Source organism: Euphorbia lathyris, chromosome 5, assembly GCF_963576675.1.
Source record: "Euphorbia lathyris chromosome 5, ddEupLath1.1, whole genome shotgun sequence".
In the NCBI taxonomy this organism is placed as follows: domain Eukaryota; kingdom Viridiplantae; phylum Streptophyta; class Magnoliopsida; order Malpighiales; family Euphorbiaceae; genus Euphorbia; species Euphorbia lathyris.
The window spans coordinates 59,057,286-59,083,120 of record NC_088914.1 but is presented as its reverse complement, the minus strand read 5'-3'; the positions used below and the strand labels follow the sequence as shown (position 1 = coordinate 59,083,120).

General features: G+C 36.7%; 1 long non-coding RNA gene, 1 other non-coding gene and 1 pseudogene across 2 annotated transcripts; all 3 read right to left on the bottom strand.

The window, feature by feature from the left end:
- Positions 1–429: 429 nt before the first annotated feature.
- Positions 430–1,999, bottom strand: LOC136230439 (uncharacterized). The gene is made up of 2 exons (XR_010689381.1): positions 1,747–1,999; positions 430–1,458 (listed from the first exon to the last, which is right to left on the bottom strand). It is a non-coding gene; the product is annotated as an uncharacterized lncRNA (long non-coding RNA).
- Positions 2,000–13,326: 11,327 nt separating this feature from the next.
- Positions 13,327–13,410, bottom strand: TRNAM-CAU (transfer RNA methionine (anticodon CAU)). The gene is given in 2 exon segments: positions 13,327–13,362; positions 13,373–13,410. It is a non-coding gene; the product is annotated as a tRNA-Met (tRNA).
- Positions 13,411–14,792: 1,382 nt separating this feature from the next.
- On the bottom strand, positions 14,793–18,762 carry LOC136231364 (uncharacterized; annotated as a pseudogene).
- Between the last annotated feature and the right edge of the window lie 7,073 nt (positions 18,763–25,835).

Genomic DNA, 25,835 nt, shown 5'->3' with positions numbered 1-25,835 from the left:
GGCCTAGTGCGTTTCATTGATGGTTTTCACGCGTGGCGTCTCTGGTGCCGCGTCCTGCGTGAAGGATTACGCCCCGCGTCTTGTAGATACGCCCCGCGTCTTCAAGCCTCTGATCTTGGCATGCTCCGCGAATGCGTCTTACGCACGGCGTATTGGCAAATACGTCCCGCGTGAGAGAGTACGCCCCGCGTAAGGTGAAGGGCGCACTGCGTGTTTGCGTTTTGACGTTGATTTCTCCGGACGCCTTGTTTACGCGCTGCGTATTGAGGACACGCCCCGCGTCTTGCCGGATTTTCCCACGGGTTGAAGCTTAGCTTACACGTGTATTTTTCATTATTTTCTAGATAAAAATAGAAACTACATCCTAAATTAAACATAAGCTTTCTATATACAAAAAAAATAAAATTTATTTTATTTTGGGCCAACAGCTTCATAAACAATTCCAGATGAACTATAAATTGCCATTTACAAACGAGACAGTATATTCTTTCAAGACAACAATTGACATGGGCTTATCATTAATTTATATCCTACTCAACATATTCAATCAGAAGTAAACTAATACGAAGTAGTAACTAACAATAGAGTAGAAGCTTCACAACCAGTATTCATCAAGCAATTCAACCGACACGACAATATAGCAATGTAGAAAACCTCGGAATCCGCACTCGGAGGGTATGTCAACATTGTATTCTTCAAATCTAACGTTGTCACATTCCCTGGACAATCATCAAGCTCCATTATCCTCCTGCAACCTTTCCTACTATCATTCGGATCAACGAACTCGAAATTTCGAGACAGACAACCACAAACCGGATTCGAATTGCTATAACTACACATTCCTAATTCCCCACAGTAACCATAAACTCTACATTGATCTTCAACAGCAGCCCATCTTTCTGTTTTAATCCCACTACCTCTTTGAGAGCTATAAATCCTCAAATTCCCATCATTATCTAGCTTCAAAAACCGCAAAATCTCGCCCGGTTCGGCGTAATCGTCACTGTAAACTACAATTGCTCCATTAGGAGGCAATGTTGAACCAAACACACAAAATCCCATAACTTTCCAATCTTAAACTATATGAAATTAAACTAGTGTTATCACTATTAAAATATGAATTGAAATCTTGGCTCCAATAAGTAATACTATTATTCCATCTCAAACGGCTATTCCCAAAGCTAAGAAGGGTAAAAGAGTAAAATCCAGATTCCCGAATCATACCAGTTGTGAAATTCTGAAGGAACAATGGTGTCAATGGGTTTTCAAAACTGGACCAAACTGTGGAAGTATCATTTGTTAGTACAAAGTTCCCATTTTCTTGGACAGAAGCTGAGTTGACTCCGAGGTTGTCTGTGTTGGTGGACCAAATAGTGTCCCCGGAGCCATTGATAAGGCAAAGCGAACCGGAGGAGAGGAATTGGAGAGAAGCAGCAGAATCAACTGGAGTAGACGACCCTGCAGTTAGGACTGTTAATTTCTAACGCGATAACATAATTTATAAATTTTTTTATCTAACCTATATAAACAGAAAAATAGTAGACCACATAGTATATAAAACCTTTAAGATTTCCCTTAACCAATTAAACTATCTTTGGATGTTGGGGGTTTCCCTAAATCCATTCAAAATCTCTAAACTCATTCGAAATCCCTAATCCCAAGCAAACACTGTTCTGTATAAAATATTACATTCAAACAAACCCATTCAAAATCCCTAAATCCATTCAAAGTGAAGGGTTAACTCACCTCAATTGAAGAAAATTCAGTGTTTGATGTTGCCGCCGTCCAAAAAAAAAAGGAAAAGTCCGAATTTTAAGAGCTATCGATAGGAGTGGTTCAATTTGGGATGAGAGCGTAGTTTTTCCATAAGGAATCGTACAGTTAAAACGATGAGTAAATAGAACTGATGAGAGAGGAGGGGAGTGGAGGGACAAGGGTGTGGGAAAGATCGAGAGAGAAAACTTTTGGTAATGGAAAAATGGGAGGGAGAAAAATATGTAATTCCCGCCTCTCCCTTCTAAAAAAATTTGAAGGCATAATACTTATTTCACTGCTCCAAATTAAATTAAGGTTTTAAAATCAATTACAATCTTAAATTATTAAAATCATTAATTAAATCTCTAAATTAAGTAAAAAAAATTCAATTTAGTTCTCATTCTAAACATAAATCATCAATTGAGGCCTTATTAAAAATCATTCGGTTTAACAGTTTTAGACTCGTTTCTCCAAACTCATGTTGAATCAACACAAAGATTATTATATTCGATATCAAATAGTCACAGTTTCTGATTTTAGCATAGGATGAGGATTCAATTGGTGATTTTTGCTTAGTTTAGGGATTTTTGATGATTTTGATAATTTAAGGTCCTAATTGACTTTGAAATATTAGTTTGGGTAGCCAAATGAGCGTAATGCCAAAAATAAAATATATTTTTTATTAATATTTTACTTCATTATTTTACTACACCATGATCAGTAGCCGAATCAAATTCACTGATATTCTATATATCGGCGATCGATAGTGGAATAATTTACCTGTTATATTAAATAATAATAAAAAAGAAAACACAAATTTAAATTTAAGAGAATAAATAATAGAATATTTTTATATTATTATAGAAATGTTATTGTATATATATTGAATAAAATTTTCATTGTAAATATGTTAATTAAATTTAAAAAAACTAAAAGGTTAAGTTTTTATTTATATAACTAAGAGCAATTTTGTATTAAAATATGTAAAAATGTATGGTGGGACTAAAGAATTGATAAAAAAAATTTAAGAGCCTTAAAATACAGGGTAAATTTCATCAATGGTGTACAACCTTTAGCTAATTTCACACTTTGGTATACAACTTTCAATTTGTCTCACTAATATGTACGAACTTATAGGTGACCTCCCACTTTGGTGTACAGCAGGTAAAAGTGACCGGTCAATCCAAAGTCAATGCGCCACGTCAGCAGTTTGACCGGTCAAAAAGTCAAAATTTGACCCACCTAATATATAATTACTATTATACCCCCTCTTCCTTCCCCTTCCCTTTTTGTTTTTCCCTTTCCCTTTGTTCGGTGTAAAAAGAATTAATATGGAATTAGCTCGAATTCATAGCCTACAATGATCTTTCTCAGATAGTTAAAGGCAAGCGTACCGTCGCTTCTAGTTCATCAAGCAAATGTGGCGGCGAAGATAGAGATAAAAACAATAATATTGCTGTTTCGGAGGAATATTACGACTCAATTTCTTCTCCAACGACTTCTAGTGAAGTTTATTAGAGCACAGAAGAAGAAGATATGGCTTATTGCATGATTTTACTAGTTCAAGGCGACAAAATCTCAACTGGCGCTTCATCATCCAGAAAATAGTTGCAGAGTGATAAAAATTAGTGCACGAAAGGTGTTTGATGTTTCGTCTGAAACAACGACAACAAACAAGGTTGGATTCTTTGTTTATGAGTGCAAAACTTATAATCAGAGTTTTTCCGCCGTTTCAAGCGTTAGGCGGACAAAAAACATAAATCTGCAATTTTCGATCAAGAGAAGAAGGTCGTAACGGCTCCGGTTTCAGTTCAGACACCAACTATGGAAGATCATGATCTCGATTTTGATTCTCAATTGAATAAACAAATTCATCCGCAACGGTAGTTCTGATGCGGACATCCTAACTGGGATCAATAATAACACGCGCCTTGGCGGATCTCCTCTCGGCGTTCCCACAGAGGTTGTATCTAAGAGGGCGGATCCCCTGGACACGCGAGCGGGGCGGATCTAGGCGTACGCCATGAGGCGTACCAACAACTACACTGGGCGGATCTCAAGTTTACTTCCTGCCGAAGGAATTCACCAACAACCTCTGACGCTCCGTACCTGCACCTCTGTACCTGTTGTCTAGGCGCATCACCTATCTTACCCTTTTATTGTTAACCATATTGTAACCCTAATAGGGGTAGTCCCTGTCCTTTACTGATCAATTAGAGGTTGTATTTAAACCCTCATTTTGTAAGGATAATGGAACTTTTATCAATCAAATATCATTTCTCATTGAGATTAAGGTTTATACCTTTGTTTATCGGGATTCACTCCTTCTAGTCTAGCTAGAGAAGAAGATCTTTGTTGGTTTACGATTAAAACCTCCATTTATCGCTTTCAATCTGTATCAGTTGGTATCAGAGCCAATCGTTTCCTGACCCGAAACTTCTTTTGGCAATGGTTCAACCCCGACAACCGCAAGATTCCATGGAAACCAGTGACCGGAGATACGAGGAGCTGAGAGAGCACCTCGCGGAACAAATCCAGGCCAGCCTTGAGCGGCAGAAACGAAACGACCAACGGTTCCAGGAGCTAACCGCTTCCCTGGAAAACCTCAGATTGGAGATCCGTGCAGTGGTCAGACTAGCCGCCGGGGAGTCCGACCAGAGGAGGGAAGGAGTCCTTGAACCACGACCCCAAAGGCAACCCACGCCACCTCGACTACCATTGGCAAATGTCCAAGTTCCACGAATGGGTCCTAGGGATCCTGAGGTAAGAAGACCCAACTTTGTCCTTGTACATAATGCTGATAGTGATAGTGATGATTTTGAGGATATTGGGGATAATGGTGCCTTTAGAACTGTGAGGAATGGTGGTCCGATTGACGACAGACGTGTGGGTATTGCTAGGGCAGAACCAGATCTAGGGAACTTTGATAGAGATGATGCCTTTAAGCTAAAAATAGACTTACCGTCTTTTGGAGGCGAATTGGATATAGAGGGGTTCTTAGATTGGTTATCGGAAGTTGAACGTTTCTTTGAGTATGCTGGTATTCCTGATGAGAGGAAAGTTAGACTGGTGGCGTATCGCCTGAAGGGTGGTGCATCAGTTTGGTGGGATCAAATGAGGGAAGAGAGGAGAAGAGGGGGCAGAGATCCGATTAGATATTGGCTACGGATGAAGGTGATGCTGAGGGAGCGGTTCTTACCGCCGGACTACGAACAGTATATCTACAGCTCCTACAGAGGATGCTCTCAAGGGACCCGAAGTGTCCATGAGTATACTTCTGAGTTCTTAAGGCTTTCGGCGAGAGCCAACCTGTCTGAAACTGAAAGCCAAAAGACCTCTAGGTATCTAGAAGGGTTGAGATACAATATCCAGGATCGTATTGGCATACAGATGGTGGTTAGAGTACAAGATGCTAGGAATTTAGCCCTCAAGGCTGAGTCCCAACTGACCGGGAGATCCAGGAGATCCGCCACTACTGAGTATACGCCTGGAGGAAGAGATAATATGAAGTCTTACGACAAAGGCAAGCAGTTGGCGAGTGCCAGTGGGGCCAAGGTTAACAGTGTGGGAAGGGGATCCGTTGGAGATACTAGACCATACAAAGAAGCACATATACCACCCAAGAGCAACAATCCGTATGCAAGGAGCCAGGACATAGATCCAACGAGTGTCCTAGAAGGAAGAGCGCCAACATGGTGGAGAGGTATGAAGATGACTATGACGAAGAGGATGAAGTATTTTGTGAACCCTTGGGAGAAGATGATGAGGTGGCGGGCGAAGAGAGGTACGCCATTCATGTGGTACGGCGTTTGTTAGTCTCCAGCCGGATAGAGGGCGATCAGAGGCACCGACTATTCAGGACCCGCTGTCTTGTGAAGGGCGGGCGATGTAATGTGATAATAGATAGTGGGAGCCAAGAGAACATTGTGAGTAGCAGCGCCGTTCCGAAGTTCGGGTTGTTGGTAGAGGCGCACCCTGATCCCTACAGGGTGGGATGGATCAAGAACGTGGGCGAGTTGAGGGTGACCCAGAGATGCAAGGTACCGATTGAGATTGGTAACTATCATGATGAAGTCTGTTGTGATGTGGTCGACATGGACGCATGCCACCTATTGTTGGGCCGAACCTGGCAGTTTGATAACAACGCCACCCACGCCGGAAGAGAGAACACCTACAGATTTGTGAAGAATGGGGTGAAGTTTGTCCTTACACCAATGGGGAGAGAGCCAAAGGCCGACGAGAAGTCTACCTTGGTAGTCTGTCCTACACACAAATCATTCGTCAGCGAATGTGAGGAGAGCCAGATGGTGTATGTGGTGATGGTTCAGGCGAATCATGAGGCCGCCCGAAGGGGCGAAAGAGAAATGCCGAATGAAGTGACCCGCCTACTTGGCGAGTATCAAGATCTGTTCCCCGACGAACTGCCGAGTGGGTTACCACCTTTGAGAAATATCCAACATCATATCGATCTGGTGCCTGGGGCTAGTTTGCCAAGCCTCCCACATTATCGAATGAGCCCAAAGGAGAATGATGTCATGAGACAAAAAGTGGAGGAACTCATCGAGATGGGATACGTTAGGGAGAGTATGAGTCCTTGCGCTGTTCCAGCTTTACTTACACCGAAGAAGGATGGGTCTTGGCGGATGTGTGTTGACAGTAGGGCTATTAACAAGATCACCATCAAGTATAAGTTTCCGATTCCAAGGCTGGATGACATGTTGGACCAACTTGGCGGATCTCGAGTCTTCTCCAAGATTGATCTCAGGAGTGGGTATCATCAGATACGAATCCGATCTGGGGATGAGTAGAAGACTGCCTTCAAGACAAGAGATGGATTGTATGAATGGTTAGTTATGCCCTTTGGGATGACCAACGCCCCTAGTACTTTTATGAGACTGATGAATCAGGTGCTTCGCCCAGTGATTGGGAAGTTCGTAGTTGTGTATTTTGACGACATTTTGATCCACAGCCAGACCTTGGCGGAACATGAAGAGCACTTACAGACAGTGTTTGACCTGTTAAGGAAACACCAACTGTACGCCAACACCAAGAAGTGTGACTTTATCATGGAGAGCTTAGTTTTCCTTGGATTCATGGTCAGCGGGAGTGGAATCCAAGTTGATGGGGAGAAAGTAAGAGCCATCCGAGAATGGCCTACTTCGAGGAACGTGGGGGATATCAGGAGTTTTCATGGGCTAGCAACGTTTTATCGCCGATTCATTAAGAACTTCAGTTCCATAGTGGCCCCGTTGACGGAATGTTTGAAGAAGGGAAAGGGGTTCGAGTGGGCGGACGCCCAAGAAGAGAGCTTCGCCTTGATCAAGGAAAAGCTGAGTACAGCGCCAGTGCTGGCGTATCCCGATTTTGACAAACTGTTTGAAGTTGAGTGTGATGCCAGTGGAATTGAGATTGGTGGTGTCTTGATGCAAGAAAAGAGGCCCATTGCATACTTCAGTGAGAAGCTCTGTGAGGCACAGCAAAGGTGGGCAACGTATGATCAAGAGTTTTATGTTGTAGTGAGGGCATTGAAAGTATGGGAACATTACTTGGTGGGAAAAGAGTTCATCCTCTATACTGACCATCAAGCTCTCAAATACCTGGGAAGTCAGAAGCAACTTCGAAGCGCCATGCACGCCCGGTGGTCTGCCTTCATAGATAAGTTCCCCTATAAGCTTATCCATAAGGCGGGAAAACAGAACATAGTGGCGGACGCCTTGAGTCGGAGGGTTGCACTAATAAAAACAGTCAACCTGGAGACCGATTGTTTCGAACACATCAGAGGAGAGTACCTGGCGGATCCTGACTTTGGAAGTATCTGGGAGAAGTGCCAGCGCCAACCTGGGGATGGGGCGTATCACTTGATGGATGAGTATCTAATGAGGGGCAACCAACTTTGTTTACCCTGCACTTCTATCCGCGAGAAGGTGGTCCGAGATCTACATGGCGGATCCCTGGGGGGACATTTTGGGCGAGACAAGACATATGCAGCAGTGAGTTCCCGTTATTTCTGGCCTAAAATGAGAAGAGATGTGGCGTACCTGGTAGAACGATGCTATATCTGCCAGACCGCCAAGGGACACGCTACAAATGCTGGTTTACAGCTACCCTTGCCTGTACCAGAAACCATATGGGAGGATCTGTCCATGGATTTTGTCCTAGGGTTACCCAGAACTCAGAGAGGCATGGATTCCATCTTTGTGGTTGTTGATCGGTTTTCGAAAATGGCACACTTCATACCATGCCGTAAGACTAATGACGCCTCAGCGACTGCCAAGCTATTCTTCAAAGAGGTTGTCAGACTACATGGTGTACCAAAGAGCATTGTCTCAGACCGTGACACAAAGTTCCTGAGTCACTTCTGGCGGACCTTGTGGGCTCTTTTTTATACTTCTCTGAAGTTTAGTACCACCGCCCACCCTCAGACAGACGGACAGACAGAAGTGGTCAATCGGACTCTGGGAAACTTACTGCGCAGCAAATGTAAGGATAAGCCCAGGATGTGGGACGTGGTTTTAGCACAAGCTGAGTTCGCCTACAATGGATCTGTACACTCGGGAACTGGGAAGTCACCCTTTGAGGTGGTATACACTAAGACCCCGAATCACGTCCTTGATATAGCCCATCTTCCCAAAGGAAACGTGACTGCAAACCAGCTAGCCAAAGACTATGTCCAGATGCACCAAGAGGTGAAGGAGACTCTTGAGGAGAGAAACCAGAAACTAAAAGCTAAGGCGGATGAGCACCGCAGGGACCTACAGTTCGAAGTGGGAGATGAGGTTATGGTACACTTGGGAAAAGAGAGACTCGCCAATGCCACAAGCAGCAAGCTTCGACCGAGAAAGTACAGGCCATATAAGATCACCAAGAAGGTCAATGACAATGCCTATCACATAGCTTTGCCAAATTAGCTTGGTAAAGTCTCACCGACGTTCAATGTTCGTGACCTTAGCCCGTGGAAGTCAGATGGCCCTTTGGAGAACAACACAGGCAAGCCAGTGCCGAATTCTTTTAAAGAAGGAGAGAATGATGCGGACATCCTAACTGGGATCAATAATAACACGCGCCTTGGCGGATCTCCTCTCGGCGTTCCCACAGAGGTTGTATCTAAGAGGGCGGATCCCCTGGACACGCGAGCGGGGCGGATCTAGGCGTACGCCATGAGGCGTACCAACAACTACACTGGGCGGATCTCAAGTTTACTTCCTGCCGAAGGAATTCACCAACAACCTCTGACGCTCCGTACCTGCACCTCTGTACCTGTTGTCTAGGCGCATCACCTATCTTACCCTTTTATTGTTAACCATATTGTAACCCTAATAGGGGTAGTCCCTGTCCTTTACTGATCAATTAGAGGTTGTATTTAAACCCTCATTTTGTAAGGATAAGGGAACTTTTATCAATCAAATATCATTTCTCATTGAGATTAAGGTTTATACCTTTGTTTATCGGGATTCACTCCTTCTAGTCTAGCTAGAGAAGAAGATCTTTGTTGGTTTACGATTAAAATCTCCATTTATCGCTTTCAATCTGTATCAAGTTCTGTCTACAATTATCGATGAGCAAGTTAAATAAGTCTTCAAAGATTCATGAGTGTTCGATTTATGGATCGGAGTTCTCTTCGGCCAAGCACTCTGCGGTCACAATAACTAGCAGGCTCTCGTTTTTGACAATTTTAAGTTGGTCAGAATGCTATGAATGCTGTGAGTGAGTTCACTTCTTACTTAACATATTTTTCCTAAATAAAGTGAAATGATATAATTGGTTTGTTGGTGCTATGTCTGAACCTAGTGTTGATAACAATGGTGAGCTTTGCAAAATTCACAACAGATGCACTAAAGTTCAAGGTATGTGCGAATGTGACAGGGATTCTAGAAATTTCACCAAATGAACAATGTTGTTCCTTAATTTCTGGTCTAGTGGATCTTGATGCTCTGTTTTCCTTTGCATCTCATCATGGATTAAACTAAAAGATAAAGAGAAATAAGCTAGAGAGAGGAGGTAGAGAGGGAGAGGGAAAAGAGAAAAGAGAAGAGAGAAGAGGGTATAATAGTAATTTTATATTAGGTGGGTCAAATTTTGACTTTTTGACCGGTCAAACCGCTAACGTGGCGTGTTGACTTTGGGTTGACCGGTCACTTTTACCTGTTGTACACCAAACTGGGAGGTCACCTATAAGTTCGTACATATTACTGAGACAAATTGAAGGTTGTACACCAAAGTGTGAAATAAGCTAAAGGTTGTACACCATTGATGAAATTTACCCTTAAAATACATGTATGGACTAATTAGTATGATAGATTAAACACCTCAATAGTAATTATTTATTAAAAAATTAATTAATGTTTTGCCACGAATTAAATTACTCGTGGCATAAGTAATTTTATGCCACGTGTAAACTTTTTCTGTGGCATAAATAGATTTAGCCACGAAAAGAATGTATCGTGGTAAAATTCGTGGCATAAGTGTATTTTAGCCACGAAAAACCATTACCCGTGGCATAAATATATCAAATAATCTAAAGTTTCTACAAGAGTCTCTTTTTCCCGTGGCTAAAAGGAAATATGCCACGAATTTTTAATTCTCGTGGCGTAATTCGTGGCGCAAGTGATGATTTGTTGCAGTGATATCTCCTATTTATTAGGAGTGACGAATGTTCAATGTAACATTAACTATTTTGAGGCCCCTGATATTTCAATTTTCGATGTATTAAGCCCCTGATCTTTTATTTGGATACATCAAGCCATTGATCTTTCATTTTTTTGTTCCATCAAACTCTTTGTTAACAGAAAAGTTAAATCAATTGGATGGTGTTAACGTAGAGACTAATATTATATTTTATTTGCTTATCTCCTAACCAATTTCAGAAAATCTCATAAAAGTGATATCTATAAAATTTATTTAGATAGATAATTTATTGGTCTTTATATTTTTACTTAACACATTATTTAATACTTGTATTTTTCTTTATGAAATAATTCTCCTATTTTCAATAATAGATTATAAGATTTTTAAGTTTTGTTATATCATATTTTGTCCATTCATACGTTTAAACTACTAATTTATTTTTTATCTGTAAAGTTTAATCAAATTTTTGATACCTAAACTTTAGCATGGTTACACTTTGATTCTTCAAAAATTTATTTTTACATATTTTTTTATTCTGACATTTTACATATACTTTTAAAATATTTTAAATTAAAATTATAGTACTTTTATTTTAAATAATATTTTATTAATTACTATTAATGCGAATTTTTTTATTAATATATGAAAATATAATTTATCCCTAACAAATAAAGGAAAAATTAGTAATTTAAGTCAATTGATGGAGTAAACTATTAAATGTAACAAAATTTAAAAATACAAGGACTAAAGAATGTGTTAGAAAAAAATATGAGAAGTAATAAATTTACCTAAATTTATTTTGCTTACATTTTCTGGTTTAACAAATTATTTCAATTAAATCATTATAACATTAATCCAACTTCTGAACTTTATTTCCCAAAAAACATTAATATTATGAAAAGAGTTTAATACTCATGTCATTCTAATTAAAAGAAAAGAAAAATCATGGTGAGGGATCCTATAATAAACAATTTATTTAAAAAATGGTCAAAGGAGCCAAGAAAAATGCCATACAATGTATTATTTTTTATATTTTTATCTCATACATTTTCTAGTCCTCGTATTAATAATATAATATAAGATTCTTAAGTTTAGAAGTTGGCTCCTTTGACCAAAAATTTGATTACGCTTGATAGATAAAAAAAACAAAATAGTAGTTTAAATATATGAATGGACTAAACTATTGATATAACAAAATTTAAGAATCTTATAATCTACTATTGAAAATATGAGAATTATTTTATAAAAAAAAAAATACAAAGACTAATAATGTGTTAAGTAAAAATATAAAGACCAATAAATTATCTATCTGAATAAATTTTATAGATATCACTTTTATGAGATTTTCTGAGATTGGTTAGGAGAGTAAATAAAATATTATATTACTCTCTACTTTAACACCATCCAATTTATTTAACTTTTCTGTTAACAAAAGGTTTGATGGAATCACAAATAAAAAATCAAGAGCTTGATGTATCCAAATAAAAGATCAGAGATATAATACATTGATAATTGAAAGATGCCTCAAAATGCTTTTTGTAACAAAAAAAAATGAAACATCGTACTTTCATGGTGGTTTTTGCCTTGTAATGGTAGGTGGTACCAATGGTGCGTGGTTGTTTTCTTATATTCTATTCTGTTGGAAAAAGGACGAAACACAATAACAATCAAACTGTAAAAAATGAACACTGCAATGTTAGCCGAATTTTCTCAGAGCTTCATTTTCTAGATCTGGAGTTTAATGTAATAAAAAATAAAAGTTCAAAAATCTAATATATTTTTTTGGTCATAAAAAAAACTTAATGTAATAAAAAAAAGTTAAAAAATCTAATGTAACCTTAATGAAAAAAAGGGGTGAGAGATGTTTGAACTCTCGATTTTAGGATAACTCAAAAGCCACGACCGCATTAATGTTTTATTTAGACACATTAAGTTATTGATCATTTACTTTTGGTCTCATTAAACCATTGTTTGCTAAATTATAATTAGTTGTGAACATCTAATTCAGTTAAAGAAACCTTATTCATTTGATCCGTGTTTGAAAATATATCTTTTATAGTTTGAAATAAGATTTTTATAGTTTTTATATAACCACATTACACATATCAAAAACTGCTTTCAAACTGTAAAAAATTTGTAACGCATTTGAGATGAATAACACATTGTTAATCGAGTTTTGTGTTCAAAACCTTTGTTGTTTGGTCATTAAAGGTTTAATGTGACAAAAAAAAATTATAGGCCTAATGTATCTAAATAAAAAAATCAAAGAGTAATATGATCCTAAAAAAGTTCAGAGACTTTTTAATAACGATATTTATTTTTAAACTGTGAAAAATACAAATTATGAATGCGAATGAAATGAAAAACAAGTTGTTAAGTGAATTTTATATTCAAAATTGCTTAATTTGGTCATCAGATGTTTAATATAACCAACAATAAAAATTTAAGAGCCAAATGTATCAAAAAAAAAAAAAAAAAAAAAAACAAATGTTTAATCAACCAACAAATAAAATATCATACTTACATGATAGTTTTTGCCCTGTAATAATGGCATGGTGGTACTCAAGGGCCTAATATATTTTTTGTTAATCAGGGTCTAATTTAAGAAAAAATAAAAGTTTAGGAGCCAATATATCTAAATAAAAAAATTGAAGAATTTTATATTTGAAGCTTTATTTTCTAGTCCTCAAAGACTTAATGTAATAAAAAGTAAAAATTCAAGCTGCATATTGTGGTGGGCTTAATGTAATAAAACATAAAAGTTTAGAAACCTTATGTATGTAAATAAAAAATTAAGAATGAACCAAGGGGCTTAATGGAATAAAACTTAAAAAGTTCAGAAACATAAACGTTTAGAAATATAAAGTATGCAAATAAAATATTAAAAATGAAGCAAGGAGCTTAATGAAATAAGCCTTGTAAAGTTCAGCAACAATAAAAAAATATTGGGGTGAGAGAGGCTCGAACTCTCGACCTCAGGATCACTCAGAGCTATGAGACCTACGCGCTAGCCAACTGCGCCACCACCCCGTTGATGTTTATTAATCATATTAATTATTTTTGTTGTTTTATTTTTAATCGATTACACCTCCTCCGAGACAAAGCAACTTCTCCGAACTTTAATCCATATTAAAGATCTTTGATTGTTTTACTTGTGCAGAATGGAAATTATATGAACGTATGAATATTTTTTTAACTAATTATTAATTTGAACGTGGATTCCTAAGGGGATTATAATTAAGAAGAACAAGTTAATTCGAATGGAAGTAATTTTTTTTTTTTTTTTCTGTGCGTGGATAAGGAAACATAGAAAGCCCACATAGAAAGCTTGTGAGGGGAAAGTGTAGATTAAAAAAAAAACAAAAAGATATAAAAATAAATGTTACAAAAAGATATAAAAACACGGGTTCAAAAAAAAAATATAAAAACAAATGCTATGGTTTGAACTATTTGTAAAAATAATTATCTGATTTAAAAGTAACAAATAAACTTATATAATTTGTGAAGTTTATAGTTAAATGATCCGTGTGTCAATTTTACTGGTGAAATAATACTAGTTTTAATATTAATTTGTAAAGTCGGAACTTATATATGAAGTAATTTATAAAAAAAGACTATACAGTAAAACCTCTATCGGATTATTTGTATAACAATTGAGAGGTTATTACTAAATAGAGTTTGGTAATAGAGGTTATTACCAAGTTGGGACTGAGTTTTTTTATAACAAAATAAAAGTTATTCATATATAGAAGGTTTTACTGTATATAAGGTAATTTGTAAAGTAAATCTTTTTTTTTTTTTTTGGTAGAATGTAAAGTAAATCTTTTTAATTACTCCATTTTGATATAAATAGTGGCTATAATAATTATTGACAGAATGTCCGAGTACATAAACTGCACAAACCACAAACTATATTTGTAAGCTTTTAAACTACAATATTGTTGTTATAAATGGGTCAAATTACTAGATTTATTTTTGTAATGGCTAAAAAAAGGCAAATACAACAACAACAAAAAATGTGGTTTAACATATTTGCGACACATAGATATATGATTTAAAAGTTTGTAAATAATTTTTATTAACAAAATATAATATTTTAAATCACTCTATTAAATTTAATGTGTAAAAAAAAAAATCAGTGACATTTTTGTCTTATAAAAAAACACAGCCTCCCAAATTGAAATCATAATCCATATAATAGGTATTTTACGTTTTTATTTACTAATTTAACAGTTTATAAACTAAATTGATAAGTTCATTTTACATAGCTGCAATTCGATTTGAAAACTGCGTCTTGTCAATATATAAATGTATTTCTTTAAAAAGATAAAAATGATACGGATTGTCATCAGAATTTAACATTGTAATTTAAAATACTGTATTTTATTAATACATCTATTTGCAAACTTTTCAACCATTGATATATGTTTGCAAATAGCACAAACTATCCAAATGATAACACTTGAATATAATTACTAACGTGTCACCATTTGAGTAGTCCAGAATCAATAGATCTTGAATCACAGTAAAATTCTCCTAATCTGGGTGGAAGGTGATCGGTTTGGAATAGTCACATAGCAAACTATCCTAAATCTATAGTCCTGGAGTAGTCTCGGAGTATAATATACTCCTTTAATAATCTTTTTCTATTATAGCTAACCTAGCAATAACTCATACGAGACTCCTATTGTATTTTTCGAGCAATACACCTCATCAATATATAAAAAAAAAAAAAAAAAAAATTCACTATAGGATAACTGTATGAGAATTGATAAATATGAAGTGGATCCAAGGGAAAACCAAAACTAGTTAGGAGTGTCCTAAATTTAAGAAAGTAGAGCTTTGTTATCATTTTCATCCAAATGCAATTGGCTTTTTTCATCTCCTTTTGATTCAGAAACATAGAGTTGTAAGTGTTCTTGTGAAAAAGATCTGTCTTCTTCCAACAGTTGCATTTCTGATTCAATCAGAGCATTCATCCTTGATCTCTCCCTATCTCTGGGATAACTGTAGTACAGGAAAGAATAGATGAAGCAACATAGTGCCATTGGAAACCCAATTGCTGTATATAGTGCTTTCGCTAGGGATGCTGCATTTTCTCTGTCTGTTTCAACTTTGAGGCTACTGCTTGCTGATGCTTTGGGAATTTGATAACCATAAACATGCTGAGACAATATTCCAACTATTGGAGGAGCAAATGATGCCAATACTGATTCAATTGATCGGTCCAATGCGTAGATGCTTGTTCGAGATCTCTCTGGAACTATCTCTGCAAATATTGGGCTTCAACCCTCACTTTCACATATCAGATATTTATACTTAATATTTGACATGCACACTCATGTTGCCCTTCTATATATATATATGACTTGCACCATCAATTTTCTTACGATATCAATTTAGTTCATAATTTCATGTTTTCTGTCAAATTATTTGAAAAATGACATCTCTCAGGTGAGAAATGTCAATTACTTTACCCCGAAAACTAGACTTTTTCATGGGCTAAGTCGGACGGATCTAATCGGACTTGACATATAAATATTTTATTCAAATCTAGTCCAGTCTGCATTATTTTCATATCGGGCTCAAACCAGTCTGGGCAAGGCTAAGGGAATTTATTCCCGAGTCCAGCTCAGTCCGCTCAAATTAATATATTATATTAAAAAGAATTAAAATTCAAAGGATAATTGCCAAATTACCTAACATTAAGTGCATATTTAGTCCGAGCGTATGAAATGATACAAATTTAATCCTAATGTTTTGAAACAAGATCAATTTTACCTCTATCTAATGCAAATTTTGAACGGACTGAATTGACTATTAGTTGATTGTCATATTAGACCTTCCAAACAAGTTTGTTGATAAATTGTAGTAGTTTCGTACATTTTTTGTTGGTCATTTGTAACTCACCCTTTTCAAATTTTCAACAACGTAAGAGTAAAATTGATATTGCTTGGAAATTTTAGGGTTAAGTTTATATTATTTCCTATGTTAGGGCTAAATCTGCAGTTCTCTGGAAAAATGTTAGATCAAATTTAGCGCTCATCCCAAAAATAATATATATATATATATATGATTGCAGGCCGAAGCAATTTGAGTTTTTAGGAGATATCACAACACAACCCATTTTATGTGTGGGTTTGAGCATAGAGCCGAACGAACATCAAATATGCATGTCCAAACCTAACAATAAACAAAACTTTATCCTAAAAAGTACCTCAAAAGGTGAGGAATACCTCATATACTTAAAGGAGCCATATTACTTCTTAATTTAGCAGCGTGTGATGTTTAGCACTCCCTTCATGTCTAATTCATTTGGTGCACGGTGCCAATATTAGAAGGGGCCACATTAAACTATAGGGTTGATATCATTTAAGGAATGCTAATCTATCCAAAAAGTACCTCAAATGAGGTTTAAAAAGTCATATAAAATTTAGTAATTTGGGCTGTTTAAGACTAACATATGAAGGGCGAGTTTTGAACAATGGATATTCTATGATGGGACCTTAACAATGAGCAAATAATAAGTATGCAACTTTATCTTTTGTAAATTAATTTATCATTTGTCGGATCTACGGTCCACCGTAGAACTTCTGCTTTATCGGTAAATTAGTGAAAGGTATATAGAGATACATACTTGTTGGTAGCTGCACCATTCCAGGATATGCAGATGCCCATAACGAACAAGACAAGACCATGAAGGAACCCAGTGGATGGATCATCAGGCAATCCCAACAGCAAAACAGCTGCTAAGGGAATGGCTGAACCAGAACTTATCTGTGAGAGAACTATCCTGCCAGAATTAGGAAAATGTTTAGCAAGCTTATCCCCCAGAATCCCTCCAAAAAGACCACCCACTGAACACCCAATTGTAAAAAGAGTCAAAAGAAATGCTGTTTTCTCATGGGAGAAGCCAATAAGTTCTAACCACATGGCTAAAAATGATAAAGCTGACCATGGAAACGAGCCTGAGACACCTTGAGCTATTAGTATCTGAAAAGATGGGATTTTTATAACCATCTTAGCTTCTTTTATTAGATCCTTCAGTTCTGAAACAAAGGGTTTATGAGAATGGCTTTTAGATGGGGTATAGCGTGGATCATCGGCGAAGAAGTAGACAAGAATAGCAACAAGTAGACTTATAAATGCTACCAAATGAAAGGCAAGTCTCCAACCAGGAATACCCATAAATGAAGTTGAGGCTATTAAGACAGAACAGAAGCCTCCAAAATAGAGCCGAGACTGGAAGTTAGCTGAAGCCATCCAAAAGCTGTACCACGATTGGTTTCATCAGTGGAATCAGCTATAAGGGACTGAATGGCAGGTATCACTATCGCAAGTCCAATCCCATTCAGACCTCTTGAAACTGCTACCTATATATTTAACCACATTCCATACCTTTGTCAATATATATATATAAATAATCAATCAATCTTCTCGTGTTTGCATAGATCAATAGGAAGGAGAGTCCAAACCCTTGGTTTATCAAATTATATCATTTTTCTTTTTTATACATAAAAGTTCAATTGTATTTTGGTGTAATCAATCTAACCTAAAAGCTCTAGTAGGAACAAGTACATGACAGCATTCATTCACTACAAACTACATATTCCAATTTTCAATCAACAAATCCAAGCAAATATGAGGGGAAAACTTCTAAACAGCCAGCCTACATATCAAAATGTTCATTGATTATGATGTATGAGCACAGACATTGTGATTCAATAGATTTGGGGATTAATAAGCTTATGAAAATTGAAAAATGAAATTCCAGAAAAATAGGTGAAGAAAAGCATTGACCTGCAAGAAGGTGGAGGAAATGGCAACAAAGAAGGTAGCAAGAGCCCATAGAAAAGCACCAAGAGCAATAACATGGGCGCGATTGTGACGCGAAGAAAGATAAGCAGCTAAAGGGTAACAAGAAGACTGGATAATTGATCTAAACAGAGTAAGTGAACCTAACCCAGTGGGGTCTGTATGCAGAGCGGCTTTAACTTCATTATAGACACTAGGCAGTAAAGCCTCGTCGGCTCTTTCCATAATCCCGGCTAGATTCACTAGCACCAATGTCACCGTCTCCTTTTTCATTCTCTCCTTCTCTTTCACCTGCAAACAGACTTCATCATCTGCTCTCCTTCTTCTTTCTTTATTAAGTTGACTTCCCGCTTCTCTACAAATTTGCTACTTTCCTAATTCTGGATCTTAATTCAGTGTTTATTTATTTATTTGTAATTATTATATTATATTATTTCATTGGGCTTTCCACCCATCTCTCTTAACAAATAGAAATAGAGGAAATTGCGCCAAACATTAGATTTTAGAAAGATTAGCAGAAACCAAAAGCCAAGACATTCAAAATAAAATTACCAGGAAAAGATCAAATGAAACTGTAGATGACATACTCTTATAATGAATATTCAACCGTGTACAATTATATATAGCAATGACAGGTAAGGTATGCAGGTAGACAAAAAAAAAAAAAAAAAAAAAGTACAGATCAAATTAGTTAAATTAGAAATTTTGGACATTCAATTTTAATATTTGACCACTCCACCTTTTGAATCATAAACATAAAATATATTCGCAACATTCAATTTTTATAATCTTACCAAGTTATAGTTTATGTTTATAAAATATACATTTGATTTCTAATGGAAAAGCCAACTATAGATAAAAATGTTTGGGCTAATTGGTCCCAAGTTCCGAATGTTGCGGTCGGCATGAAGTTTTGGCTTTGTCCTTCAAAGTGAAAGGAAATAGGCGAAGTTTAATCGCTTCGGCAGGCACGTCGGTCATTTTGAAGGTGTCACAAATTTTTTGAAAATTTGTCAAATGGGTATTTGGGTTTTCGTTAGGTAGTCCATAAAATGTCACATTATTTTGTAACATGTTAAGCAAAGCTGACTTAATTTCGAATTGATGTGCATTTATCTAGGGTCTAACTATACTGTTCGTTACATCGGCTACTCCCTGTGTAGCTGATGCGTGTCACCTAGTAGTGTTCTTTTTAACGACGAAATGTATATCACGATGATTGCGCTATGACTATGGATGTGATCTATCTAAATGCTCTATCTTTACTAGACGTCACTACTTAGGGGCAAGTGTACCCCGTCGTATCAAGTAATAATCCGGTTAAGACCGGGTATCGAATCCACGGGATTTATAACTGCAAGTATTAAACGACTCGGTTTTATACGTTATTTAAGCGGTGAATACTTTGGGGTTGATGTGGTAACCAACTACAAACTACTCCTAACTACGTGCGAGGCGAATTTATATAACGAGACTCTATGGAGTGATATGAATGCGATAAGTTATAACTATGACAAATAATGACTTCTAATGTTTATACGGTTGATGGTTTGCTCGTGCAAAGATGACTACGTGTAGAGGAACCGACCCGTGAAGTACTTAGACTACGTGGTTCCTAGTCAAGGCGTGTCTAATGCTCGGGACCAGAAATTAGGGCCCGTAAGTTCCGTGGTTTGTCAATTCCTACGGTTTCCGGTTTGTCACTTCCGGTAAGGCAACACCTATATGAATCCCTAAAAATAGCCCGAATGGCGTCGGAAGTCGCGTTCTCCTACACAACAATCAATTATAAATATCAAAACAAGTAACAAACATCAACACATATATAGAAAAGAAGATTATGAATCATAAATTATAAATATGGAAAGTGTAAATATGGATTACAAACAAGCCTAGTACATAGGATGAGATCAAGCTAATTAGCAAGTGTAAAGGGAAGAATCCACCATCGGAACTAGCTAACCGGACTCAAAAGCCGTCTCTAAGGACTTGAATGGTGGAGCTCTCGAGCTTGGTGTGCGGAGATGGAGCGGGACTTTGATGAAATACCGGGAGCAACGGACAAGCTCTCGAGATGGAAGAGTTTAGTTACACAAAGCCTAAAAACAAATCTAAACTACAACAATCAAAACAAGTATAGTTTTTGCTCTCTCTAATGGTTTCATTTGTGTATCAAGAGCTGCCTATTTATACATATCAAGCTAGGGCAAAGTTGTAACTTTGCAAGGTACAAGTATGGAGCAACATTATTTGTGCAGAAATCCCATAATACGCCCCGCGTATGGTGGAGTACGCCCCGCGTGTATGCCCATTCCATCGGAAATCTCCTGCATGTGGACCAATTCCGGATCTTGATGTCTCAAACACGCCCCGCGTATGATGGACTGCGCCTTGCGTGTTTGAGTCTCTGACTTTTTATTGCTTGATTTGGTCCTTTTACGCCGTGCGTAGCTTGAGGCACGCCCTGCGTAAATGAGTCTCTGATCTTTTTACATTGAAGATTTTCCTTACACGCCCTGCGTGTAAGGTGGTACGCCCCGCGTATGGATCGTTGACTCGGGGAGACCATGCAGTCTGACTTTTCAGGATTAGGCAATTATTTCTAACATGTTGTTTCACGCCTCGCGTAAGTTGGCGTACGCCTCGCGTATGCTGACTAGATTCCGCGTGGTGTTTGTGGATAGGACAATCATTTCTGACTTGATGTTTCACGCCCCGTGTATGGGATGATACGCCCCGCGTATTGGCATGAATTTTGCTTCTTCCTTGTACCTGAAATACAATTCTTGAGAGCCGAGTTAGCTTGACGTTTTTATTTCCTAAATATATCAAAAACAAGGGAATTTATCCGAAAATACGAAATTTATTATTATTTCGTTATTTTATTCAAAACACTCTATTTTTGCAATTAAACTTATTTATTTCTTCTAAAATTAACCCGTAAATCACGCTAAAAGATAGGGGTAAAATACCCCTATCAGTAGCGTAATCCATAAGTCTGGGTGGATTTACCATGGTTTCTGGCTGTGGTACTGGATTTTGTTTCTCTTTATTTCTATTTTTCTTAATTGTCCTTTCAATTTCTGGATCGAGTAATTCCGGTTGAATGCCTGAACTTCGAGTACTGCGCATGAACTTGAAATTATTTGCATGAACTGAAAGTACCTTCAAAAAAATTGAAAAATAAATTCTAAGTAAATTTAAATAAATAATATATAAAAAATAATATAAGTATGTATAAACCTTGATTCGAAATAAAACACGAAAAATCTAAATTTTTGTAAAAAAATTTGGCGTTCCCCAGCAACGGCGCCAAAAACTTGTTGAGCGATTTCCGCAAATGCATGGTATACGCTTGTAGTAATAAAAGATATCGATCCCACAGGGAACGCTTTTCACGAAAACTTATTTCAATTTAGTTTAGTTTACGTCTTTAGGTTTATAATATAGAAAATCATTTAATTAGTTTTTATTGGTGAGAAATAGATGAGAAATATATGTTGAACTTAGAATACAATTCTGTCTTGAGACTTGATTACAAGACAGAAACTTTTGTGTTTAAAATAAGAAATGTATGAAACTTACTCACATTAAGAAAAGAAAGCAACTATAACTTTGGTAAGATTATAAACATGTAACAATTCATAAATTTACGCAATTAACAGGCTTTGAACCGTAGAAATCTCTCTGGATCGGAGCAGATTTCTACCTTAATCAAATTGGTAATTTATGTTTGATAAGCCGACTCAACAATCATATCATCCATAAAAACTAATTATTTTAAGTGTTCAACAAAGTTTCCTTGTAATTATATGAAATATATACGTTTTAATGAAAACATCAGAACCTTACTTCGAAGGTAACATCAAAGTAACAACAGAAGAATATATTGAATAAAGTAAATATATTATTATAGAATTGTGAATCTTCACAAGTTAACAGAGAAGAATAAACATGGATATCATTTTAACTAATTTGAGTTCCGGGTTGTCAATCCTTTCCTCAAACTTCATAGGTTTGTCAGACCCTAGGGCGCTTCAGCCGTTAGTTCTTCTCGCTGCATCTTCGGAATAGAGATTGTCGGATCTACTATCAGAATGTGAACTTGTCTTCGAACAATTCTTAAATCTAAAGTAATCGCTACTGTGCTTGTAATTAATCTAAGAACAACTTGTGTACAACAAGTTTGCTTTTACAGAAATGTAATCTAAAATCTGGTTCTCTTTTGAATCAGAATTTCAACATAATATCTGCTCTCTAAAACTATAATAACCAACTCCTTTGAATTCTGAAATGAACTCTTATTTATAGATACTGGAGAGTTGTGTTTGAAGGGTCGTGTCCGCTGTGAAGAGTCGTTTCTATCCACTCGAACAGACGCGTTTCTTGGGATTTCGTCATGTGATATTACTGCTACATTGGCTGTTGGTCGTACCGAGATTTTGGAATCTCAGTCGCGACCTGGGGAGTAAAAATTTGCTCAAAACGAACTTGTCCTCCGTGCCTGAAACTAGCGTGTCGCGACCAAGATGTGGGAATCTCGGTCGCGACACGGGCTTTGATTCCCGATCTTCGACTGTTCCCGTCTCCTCGTATCAGTCTTATGATTTACTCATACTTTTAGCTCGTAACTCTGATTTTTCTCTCGTTTTTTATCCGTTTAGCTCCTATTTGGATTTAACCAAATAATTAAGTACATTGCATCAAAGAAACATATATAGACGTAAAAGTACTCTAATTGAATATAATTAGCATGATTTCACGACAAAATTGACATAATTATTAACGATATTTTAGGTATATTTTGGGCTTATCAGATTGATTACAAAATTGCTCTCCAAAAGTTCGAGTTTGTTATTTTTAACAAGCTTATTGATAGATGTAAAAACCATTTTGTTCTAACTGCTGAGATATTTGAAATGTAGTTTTATGATTTAATTCAGTTTCAAATTAAATATTAATTTCAATTGATTTTACAATGTTAATTTTGCAGATATTGTTGGAAGAATCACAACAATAAGCTCGATCAATAAAATTGATGTTAGTGAAAAGAAAACAAAAAGAAAGTAGATCTCGAACTGATGAATTATGAGTACGATATGTAATTAATTTTTCTGCAATTTAATTTATTTTCGCTTATTTTTATCAAAATAAATATATATTTATACTTGGTTGCTTAATTATAGAGGGAAAATGATTAGAACGACGTTGTGGGGAAAAATAGCCATAGATTTTGATGGAATGTCAATTTCTACAAAAGATCAACCATTTGAAGAAGTATTTGGGTAAACACAATTACTAAATAGATACAAATATATTTATGTATGTAATAAATAAAATATTTTTTTAGTTGTAGGTCAATATACAACATCTTCGACTACATCAACCAAAATATATTTGAATTTCAACATTCCCAAAGTCGAAGAAATTATGAACAAGTAATTTTTTTTATATATATTAATGATTTTGTCATTAACCAATTAACTAAAGTTTTTTTTTATTATTTATAGGAATGTCAGAACAAAAGAATCATTTCGAATCATACCCAATAAAGACTACAATGGGGATTTGGAGAAAATATTCATAAGTAAAATAACGTACTGATATTTAAAATAGATAATTGTGACATTAACAAGTTATTAAAACAATGTAGATTAAATATTTAAGAATTGCAAGATTTTTTAGAAAAATATTATGTAAGAATGTAAAATGACATTACAAATATATTCAACAATTTTCAAACACTATTATCAAATAATTATAAAGATATCTTTATAAATTTAAATTATTTTAAAAATAATAGTAATATCATTATATGTAAATGATATAAAATTAAATAATTAAACAATATTAAATTTACTGTACAAAATATTAAATTTACTGCACAAAAAATTAAGCCACCTACGCAACGTGCGGGCACAATACTAGTTATATATTTATTTTAAAGTGAATAATTATAGATTTAAAGGGATATTTACTACGAAAAGTCACTAATGGTTAACCGACCGAAATATAGGTTAACTGACCGAAGTAATAAGCTAACCGAAATATAGTTAACCGAATTAAATGGATTGGTTAATGGGTTTTGTTAATGGACTGCTTAACCGACCATGTGCACCCCTAGTGATCTAGAAAGGATTGTGAATTGTGATGATGAAATATCACAATGATTTTTTATAAAATTTCATTAGATATAAGAGTCATGTTGATTAGTGAAACAAAACATTTAACTGCATTAGAATGTCTAAAATTTGATTAAATTACTAACCTTAGATCCTTAATTATATCATTTTTAATGCTAAGGATAATATTGCTGACAATATAAACGCATTTTTGCACCTATACCTTATTCCTTAAAACTGCTTAAATTTATATTTTAAAATAATAAAAATTAAAATTAAAGTTATTTAAAATATTATTTTTACCTTTTAATGGTCATCTTAATTAATAATAAAAGTTGTCATGGTGAAAAATTTTTATGAAGATGGAGAATTTTGAGATCTATCTTCTCTCTCTCAGATCTATTTCTCTCTTTTAGATCTATCTCCTCTCTTTCAGATCTCTCTTCTCTCTCTAAAACACAGGATCAATTTTATAACTCAATTTTCTCTCTCTCTCTCCCTCTCTCTCTCAATTAGTTATAACTAAATTATCTATAACTAATAGTAGAATTTAAGAAAAGTAAATCTCTCTCTCTCTCTCTCTCTCTCTCTCTCTCGGCGATGACCAAGGCGATCGTGAAGGTTAAGGGGGATGGGTCGGTGAAGGCATGCGGCTGGCCTGTGTCGGATCTGGTGTGGCGGGGCGCGGGCGGGGCAATGACTCCGGGATCGATGAGGCGTGGGCGGCGGTGGATGATGGGAGATCCGAGGGATCTCCTCGGGGGAGGAGGCGGAGCAGCGGGATTCGGAGGGATCAGTCGAGGGATAGGAGTAGATCGGAGTGGGTGGATGGTGGGGAGGCGGATCCGGTGGTTTCAACGGGGGGTGCTAGGGGTGCGTCGGTGCCGTTGGGGGCTTCTAGGGATGCGGCGGCCGATCGGGGGCTGGAAGGTGTTGGTGCCGCGGCCCTGGACTCGTTTTTCGCGGAGGGACGCACGCATGATTCCGGAGTTAGAGGGCCGCTTCCGGTGCTTGGGCCACAGGGAGTACCGGCCGTCTCTCCCCAGCAGGATGAGCATGCCGTGCGACTTTCGTTGGCCGCGCTGGCCGCGCAAGCCGCACAGGCCGCGCAAGCCGCACAAGCCGCACAGACTGCGCAAGCCGCTCAAGCGGGAGTTTCCGTGGATTTGGGAGGCCCCTCCTGGAGGGATAAGTTGCTAGGGGTGTCAGAGGAGGATCCCATGATGGAGGTGGATGCTTTTGAGAATGATTCCGGGGATTTTCTCTCTGATTCCGATTCTGAGGATGGAGAGCCTGATAACCCGCTGTGTCCTAGGATCCGGCTGTCCTCAGATGACAAGCGGGTCATGAGATCGAAGTGGAAATTGGCGTTAATCGTCACTGTGTTGGGGAAAAGGATCAGTTTCAATTATTTTGCCCAGAGGATCCAGGCTCAATGGGCAAAGAAAGGAAAGGTTACTATCACAGACCTTGAAAATGACTATTATGTCATTAAATTCACAAGGGCTGAGGATTTCA